The sequence below is a fragment of the Ipomoea triloba genome, chromosome 16, assembly GCF_003576645.1.
Source record: "Ipomoea triloba cultivar NCNSP0323 chromosome 16, ASM357664v1".
NCBI lineage: Eukaryota > Viridiplantae > Streptophyta > Magnoliopsida > Solanales > Convolvulaceae > Ipomoea > Ipomoea triloba.
Window position 1 is genome coordinate 5,374,589 of NC_044931.1, and position 8,709 is coordinate 5,383,297.

Sequence of the window (8,709 nt, forward strand, 5' to 3'; positions counted from 1 at the left end):
GAAGTCATAAGGTTGGTGTTATGGTTAGGCCGGAGTCCTGAAAATGGAGTCCGCACTCGATCAACCGTGCCGCCCTGAAAAGGGAGTGTGAGAAAGAAGTCATAAGGTTGGTGTTTTGGTTAGGCCGGAGTCCTAACAATGGAGTCGGCGCTCGATCACCCGTGCCTCCCTGAAAAGAGAGTGTGAGAAAGACGTCATAAGGTTCGTGTTTTGGTTAGGCCGGAGTCCTAACAATGGAGTCGGCGCTCGATCACCCGTGCCTCCCTGAAAAGAGAGTGTGAGAAAGACGTCATAAGGTTCGTGTTTTGGTTAGGCCGGAGTCCTAACAATGGAGTCGGCGCTCGATCACCCGTGCCTCCCTGAAAAGAGAGTGTGAGAAAGACGTCATAAGGTTGGTGTTTTGGTTAGGCCGGAGTCCTGAAAAAGGTGTCGGCACTCGGTCAACCGTGCCTCCCTGAAAAGGGAGTGCGAGAAAGAAGTCATAAGGTTGGTGTTTTGGTTAGGCCGGAGTCCTGAAAACGAAGTCGGCACTCGGTCAACCACGCCTCCCTGAAAAGGGAGTGCGAGAAAGAAGTCATAAGGTTGGTGTTTTGGTTAGGCCGGAGTCCTGAAAATGGAGTCGGCACTCGGTCAACCGTGCCTCCCTGAAAAGGGAGTGCGAGAAAGAAGTCATAAGGTTGGTGTTTTGGTTAGGCCGGAGTCATAACAATGGAGTCGGCACTCGATCAACCGTGCCTCCCTGAAAAGAGAGTGTGAGAAAGACGTCATAAGGTTCGTGTTTTTGTTAGGCCGGAGTCCTGAAAATGGAGTCGGCACTCGGTCAACCATGCCTCCCTGAAAAGGGAGTGCGAGACAGAAGTCATAAGGTTGGTGTTTTGGTTAAGCTGGAGTCGGCACTCGGTCAACCACGCCTCCCTGAAAAGGGAGTGCGGAAAAGAAGTCATAAGGTTGGTGTTTTGGTTAGGCCGAAGTCCTGAAAATGGAGTCGGCACTCGGTCAACCGTGCCTCCCTGAAAAGGGAGTGGGAGAAAGAAGTCATAAGGTTGGTGTTTTGCTTAGGCCGGAGTCCTGAAAATGGAGTCGGCACTCGGTCAACCGTGCCTCCCTAAAAAGGGAGTGCGAGAAAGAAGTCATAAGGTTGGTGTCATGGTTAGGCCGGAGTCCTGAAAATGGAGTCCGCACTCGGTCAACCGTGCCTCCCTGAAAAGGGAGTGTGAGAAAGAAGTGGTCAACCGTGCCTCCCTGAAAAGGGAGTGTGAGAAAGAAGTTATAAGGTTGGTGTTTTGGTTTGGCCGGAGTCCTGAAAATGGAGTCGGCACTCGGTCAACTGTGCGTCCCTGAAAAGGGAGTGTGAGAAAGAAGTCATAAGGCTGGTGTTTTGGTTAGGCCGGAGTCCTGAAAATGGAGTCGGCACTCGGTCAACTGTGCGTCCCTGAAAAGGGAGTGTGAGAAAGAAGTCATAAGGTTGGTGTTTTGGTTAGGCCGGAGTCTTGAAAATGGAGTCGGCACTCGGTCAACTGTGCGTCCCTGAAAAGGAAGTGTGAGAAAGAAGTCATAAGGTTGGTGTTATGGTTAGGCCGGAGTCCTGAAAACGGAGTCGGCACTCGGTCAACCACACCTCCCTGAAAAGGGTGTGCGAAAAAGAAGTCATAGGGTTGGTGTTTTGGTTAGGCCGGAGTCCTGAAAATGGTGTCGGCACTCGGTCAACCGTGCCTCCCTGAAAAGGGAGTGCGAGAAAGAAGTCATAAGGTTGGTGTTTTGGTTAGGCCGGAGTCCTGAAAATGGAGTTTGCACTCAGTCAACCGTGCCTCCCTGAAAAGGGAGTGTGAGAAAGAAGTCATAAGGTTGGTGTTTTGGTTAGGCCGGAGTCCTAACAATGGAGTCGGCACTCGATCAACCGTGCCTCCCTGAAAAGAGAGTGCGAGAAAGAAGTCATAAGGTTGGTGTTTTGGTTAAGCGGGAGTCCTGAAAATGGAGTCGGCACTCGGTCAACTGTGCGTCCCTGAAAAGGGAGTGTGAGAAAGAAGTCATAAGGTTGGTGTTTTGCTTAGGCCGGAGTCCTGAAAATGGAGTCGGCACTCGGTCAACTGTGCGTCCCTGAAAAGGGAGTGTGAGAAAGAAGTCATAAGGTTGGTGTTTTGGTTAGGCCGGAGTCCTGAAAATGGAGTCGGCACTCGGTCAACCGTGCCTCCCTGAAAAGGGAGTGGGAGAAAGAAGTCATAAGGTTGGTGTTTTGCTTAGGCCGGAGTCCTGAAAATGGAGTCGGCACTCGGTCAACCGTGCGTCCCTGAAAAGGGAGTGTGAGAAAGAAGTCATAAGGTTGGTGTTTTGGTTAAGCGGGAGTCCTGAAAATGGAGTCGGCACTCGGTCAACCATGCCTCCCTGAAAAGGGAGTGTGAGAAAGAAGTCATAAGGTTGGTGTTTTGGTTAGGCCGGAGTCCTGAAAATGGTGTTGGCACTCGGTCAACCGAGCCTCCCTGAAAAGGGAGTGCGAGAAAGAAGTCATAAGGATGGTGTTTTGGTTAGGCCGGAGTTCTGAAAATGGAGTTTGCACTCGGTCAACCGTGCATCCCTGAAAAGGGAGTGCGAGAAAGAAGTCATAAGGTTGGTGTTTTGGTTAGGCCGGAGTCATGAAAATGGAGTCGGCACTCGATCAACCGTGCCTCCCTAAAAAGAGAGTGCGAGAAAGAGGTTATAAGGTTGGTGTTTTGGTTAGGCTGGAGTCCTGAAAATGGAGTCGGCACTCGGTCAACCACGCCTCCCTGAAAAGGGTGTGCGAGAAAGAAGTCATAAGGTTGGTGTTTTGGTTAGGCCGGAGTCCTAACAATGGAGTCGGCACTCGGTCAACCGCGCCTCCCTGAAAAGGGTGTGCGAGAAAGAAGTCATAAGGATGGTGTTTTGGTTAGGCCGGAGTCCTAACAATGGAGTCGGCACTCGGTCAACCGCGCCTCCCTGAAAAGGGTGTGCGAGAAAGAAGTCATAAGGATGGTGTTTTGGTTAGGCCGGAGTCCTAACAATGGAGTCGGCACTCGGTCAACCGCGCCTCCCTGAAAAGGGTGTGCGAGAAAGAAGTCATAAGGTTGGTGTTTTGGTTAGGCCGGAGTCCTGAAAATGGAGTCCGCACTCGATCAACCGTGCCGCCCTGAAAAGGGAGTGTGAGAAAGAAGTCATAAGGATGGTGTTTTGGTTAGGCCGGAGTCCTGAAAATGGTGTCGGCACTCCGTCAACCGTGCCTCAATGAAAAGGGAGTGCGAGAAAGAAGTCATAAGGTTGGTGTTTTGGTTAGGCCGGAGTCCTGAAAATGGAGTCGGCACTCGGTCAACCGCGCCTCCCTGAAAAGGGAGTGCGAGAAATAAGTCATAAGGTTGGTGTTTTGGTTAGGCCGGAGGCCTGAAAATGGAGTCGGCACTCGGTCAACCGTGCGTCCCTGAAAAGGGAGTGCGAGAAAGAAGTCATAAGGATGGTGTTTTGGTTAGGCCGGAGTCCTGACAATGGAGTCGGCACTCGATCAACCGTGCCTCCCTGAAAAGAGAGTGTGAGAAAGACGTCATAAGGTTCGTGTTTTTGTTAGGCCGGAGTCCTGAAAATGGAGTCGGCACTCGGTCAACCGCGCCTCCCTGAAAAGGGAGTGCGAGAAATAAGTCATAAGGTTGGTGTTTTGGTTAGGCCGGAGGCCTGAAAATGGAGTCGGCACTCGGTCAACCGTGCGTCCCTGAAAAGGGAGTGCGAGAAAGAAGTCATAAGGATGGTGTTTTGGTTAGGCCGGAGTCCTGACAATGGAGTCGGCACTCGATCAACCGTGCCTCCCTGAAAAGAGAGTGTGAGAAAGACGTCATAAGGTTCGTGTTTTTGTTAGGCCGGAGTCCTGAAAATGGAGTCGGCACTCGGTCAACCGCGCCTCCCTGAAAAGGGAGTGCGAGAAATAAGTCATAAGGTTGGTGTTTTGGTTAGGCCGGAGGCCTGAAAATGGAGTCGGCACTCGGTCAACCGTGCGTCCCTGAAAAGGGAGTGCGAGAAAGAAGTCATAAGGATGGTGTTTTGGTTAGGCCGGAGTCCTGACAATGGAGTCGGCACTCGATCAACCGTGCCTCCCTGAAAAGAGAGTGTGAGAAAGACGTCATAAGGTTCGTGTTTTTGTTAGGCCGGAGTCCTGAAAATGGAGTCGGCACTCGGTCAACCGCGCCTCCCTGAAAAGGGAGTGCGAGAAATAAGTCATAAGGTTGGTGTTTTGGTTAGGCCGGAGGCCTGAAAATGGAGTCGGCACTCGGTCAACCGTGCGTCCCTGAAAAGGGAGTGCGAGAAAGAAGTCATAAGGATGGTGTTTTGGTTAGGCCGGAGTCCTGACAATGGAGTCGGCACTCGATCAACCGTGCCTCCCTGAAAAGAGAGTGTGAGAAAGACGTCATAAGGTTCGTGTTTTTGTTAGGCCGGAGTCCTGAAAATGGAGTCGGCACTCGGTCAACCGCGCCTCCCTGAAAAGGGAGTGCGAGAAATAAGTCATAAGGTTGGTGTTTTGGTTAGGCCGGAGGCCTGAAAATGGAGTCGGCACTCGGTCAACCGTGCGTCCCTGAAAAGGGAGTGCGAGAAAGAAGTCATAAGGATGGTGTTTTGGTTAGGCCGGAGTCCTGACAATGGAGTCGGCACTCGATCAACCGTGCCTCCCTGAAAAGAGAGTGTGAGAAAGACGTCATAAGGTTCGTGTTTTTGTTAGGCCGGAGTCCTGAAAATGGAGTCGGCACTCGGTCAACCGCGCCTCCCTGAAAAGGGAGTGCGAGAAATAAGTCATAAGGTTGGTGTTTTGGTTAGGCCGGAGGCCTGAAAATGGAGTCGGCACTCGGTCAACCGTGCGTCCCTGAAAAGGGAGTGCGAGAAAGAAGTCATAAGGATGGTGTTTTGGTTAGGCCGGAGTCCTGACAATGGAGTCGGCACTCGATCAACCGTGCCTCCCTGAAAAGAGAGTGTGAGAAAGACGTCATAAGGTTCGTGTTTTTGTTAGGCCGGAGTCCTGAAAATGGAGTCGGCACTCGGTCAACCGCGCCTCCCTGAAAAGGGAGTGCGAGAAATAAGTCATAAGGTTGGTGTTTTGGTTAGGCCGGAGGCCTGAAAATGGAGTCGGCACTCGGTCAACCGTGCGTCCCTGAAAAGGGAGTGCGAGAAAGAAGTCATAAGGATGGTGTTTTGGTTAGGCCGGAGTCCTGACAATGGAGTCGGCACTCGATCAACCGTGCCTCCCTGAAAAGAGAGTGTGAGAAAGACGTCATAAGGTTCGTGTTTTTGTTAGGCCGGAGTCCTGAAAATGGAGTCGGCACTCGGTCAACCGTGCCTCCCTGAAAAGGGAGTGCGAGAAAGAAGTCATAAGGTTGGTGTTTTGGTTAGGCCGGAGTCCTGAAAATGGAGTCGGCACTCGGTCAACCGTGCGTCCCTGAAAAGGGAGTGCGAGAAAGAAGTCATAAGGTTGGTGTTTTGGTTAGGCCGGAGTCCTAACAATGGAGTCGGCACTCGATCAACCGTGCCTCCCTGAAAAGAGAGTGTGAGAAAGACGTCATAAGGTTCGTGTTTTTGTTAGGCCGGAGTCCTGAAAATGGAGTCGGCACTCGGTCAACCACGCCTCCCTGAAAAGGGTGTGCGAGAAAGAAGTCATAAGGTTGGTGTTTTGGTTAGGCCGGAGTCCTGAAAATGGTGTCGGCACTACGTCAACCGTGCCTCAATGAAAAGGGAGTGCGAGAAAGAAGTCATAAGGTTGGTGTTTTGGTTAGGCCGGAGTCCTGAAAATGGAGTTTGCACTCGGTCAACCGTGCCTCCCTGAAAAGGGAGTGTGAGAAAGAAGTCATAAGGTTGGTGTTTTGGTTAGGCCGGAGTCCTGAAAATGGAGTCGGCACTCGGTCAACCGTGCCTCCCTGAAAAGGGCGTGTGAGAAAGAAGTCATAAGGTTGGTGTTTTGGTTAGGCCGGAGTCCTGAAAATGGAGTCGGCACTCGGTCAACCGTGCCTCCCTGAAAAGGGAGTGTGAGAAAGAAGTCATAAGGTTGGTGTTTTGGTTAGGCCGGAGTCCTGAAAATGGAGTCGGCACTCGGTCAACCATGCCTCCCTGAAAAGGGAGTGCGAGACAGAAGTCATAAGGTTGGTGTTTTGGTTAAGCTTGAGTCGGCACTCGGTCAACCACGCCTCCCTGAAAAGGGAGTGCGAAAAAGAAGTCATAAGGTTGGTGTATTGGTTAGGCCGAAGTCCTGAAAATGGAGTCGGCACTCGGTCAACCGAGCCTCCCTGAAAAGGGAGTGCGAGAAAGAAGTCATAAGGATGGTGTTTTGGTTAGGCCGGAGTTCTGAAAATGGAGTTTGCACTTGGTCAACCGTGCATCCCTGAAAAGGGAGTGCGAGAAAGAAGTCATAAGGATGGTGTTTTGGTTAGGCCGGAGTTCTGAAAATGGAGTTTGCACTTGGTCAACCGTGCCTCCCTGAAAAGGGAGTGCGAGAAAGAAGTCATAAGGATGGTGTTTTGGTTAGGCCGGAGTTCTGAAAATGGAGTTTGCACTTGGTCAACCGTGCCTCCCTGAAAAGGGAGTGCGAGAAAGAAGTCATAAGGATGGTGTTTTGGTTAGGCCGGAGTTCTGAAAATGGAGTTTGCACTTGGTCAACCGTGCCTCCCTGAAAAGGGAGTGCGAGAAAGAAGTCATAAGGATGGTGTTTTGGTTAGGCCGGAGTTCTGAAAATGGAGTTTGCACTTGGTCAACCGTGCCTCCCTGAAAAGGGAGTGCGAGAAAGAAGTCATAAGGATGGTGTTTTGGTTAGGCCGGAGTTCTGAAAATGGAGTTTGCACTTGGTCAACCGTGCCTCCCTGAAAAGGGAGTGCGAGAAAGAAGTCATAAGGATGGTGTTTTGGTTAGGCCGGAGTTCTGAAAATGGAGTTTGCACTTGGTCAACCGTGCCTCCCTGAAAAGGGAGTGCGAGAAAGAAGTCATAAGGATGGTGTTTTGGTTAGGCCGGAGTTCTGAAAATGGAGTTTGCACTTGGTCAACCGTGCCTCCCTGAAAAGGGAGTGCGAGAAAGAAGTCATAAGGATGGTGTTTTGGTTAGGCCGGAGTTCTGAAAATGGAGTTTGCACTTGGTCAACCGTGCCTCCCTGAAAAGGGAGTGCGAGAAAGAAGTCATAAGGATGGTGTTTTGGTTAGGCCGGAGTTCTGAAAATGGAGTTTGCACTTGGTCAACCGTGCATCCCTGAAAAGGGAGTGCGAGAAAGAAGTCATAAGGTTGGTGTTTTGGTTAGGCCGGAGTCCTGAAAATGGAGTCGGCACTCGGTCAACCGTGCGTCCCTGAAAATGGAGTGTGAGAAAGAAGTCATAAGGTTGGTGTTTTGGTTAGGCCGGAGTCCTGAAAATGGAGTCGGCACTCGGTCAACCGTGCCTCCCTGAAAAGGGAGTGCGAGAAAGAAGTCATAAGGTTGGTGTTTTGGTTAGGCCGGAGTCCTGAAAATGGTGTCGGCACTCGGTCAACCGTGCCTCCCTGAAAAGGGAGTGCGAGAAAGAAGTCATAAGGTTGGTGTTTTGGTTAGGCCGGAGTCCTGAAAATGGAGTCGGCACTCGGTCAACCGTGCGTCCGTGAAAAGGAAGTGTGAGAAAGAAGTCATAAGGTTGGTGTTTTGGTTAGGCCGGAGTCCTGAAAATGGAGTCGGCACTCGGTCAACCACGACTCCCTGAAAAGGGTGTGCGAGAAAGAAGTCATAAGGTTGGTGTTTTGGTTAGGCCGGAGTCCTGAAAATGGTGTCGGCACTCGGTCAACCGTGCCTCCCTGAAAAGGGAGTGCGAGAAAGAAGTCATAAGGTTGGTGTTTTGGTTAGGCCGGAGTCCTGAAAATGGAGTTTGCACTCGGTCAACCGTGCCTCCCTGAAAAGGGAGTGCGAGAAAGAAGTCATAAGGTTGGTGTTTTGGTTAGGCCGGAGTCTTGAAAATGGAGTTTGCATTCGGTCAACCGTGCCTCCCTGAAAAGGGAGTGGGCGAAAGAAGTCATAAGGTTGGTGTTTTGGTTAGGCCGGAGTCCTGAAAATGCAGTTTGCACTCGGTCAACCGTGCCTCCCTGAAAAGGGAGTGTGAGAAAGAAGTCATAAGGTTGGTGTTTTGGTTAGGCCGGAGTCCTAACAATGGAGTCGGCACTCGATCAACCGTGCCTCCCTGAAAAGAGAGTGTGAGAAAGACGTCATAAGGTTCGTGTTTTTGTTAGGCCGGAGTCCTGAAAATGGAGTCGACACTCGCTCAACCGTGCCTCCCTGAAAAGGGAGTGTGAGAAAGAAGTCATAAGGTTGGTATTTTGGTTAGGCCGGAGTCCTGAAAACGGAGTCGGCACTCGGTCAACCACGCCTCCCTGAAAAGGGAGTGCGAAAAAGAAGTCATAAGGTTGGTGTTTTGGTTAGGCCGAAGTCCTGAAAATGGAGTCGGCACTCGGTCAACCGTGCCTCCCTGAAAAGGGAGTGGGCGAAAGAAGTATTAAGGTTGGTGTTTTGGTTAGGCCGGAGTCCAGAAAACGGAGTCGGCACTCGGTCAACCACGCCTCCCTGAAAAGGGTGTGCGAGAAAGAAGTCATAAGGTTGGTGTTTTGGTTAGGCCGGAGTCCTGAAAATGGTGTCGGCACTCGGTCAACCGTGCCTCCCTGAAAAGGGAGTGGGCGAAAGAAGTATTAAGGTTGGTGTTTTGGTTAGGCCGGAGTCCAGAAAACGGAGT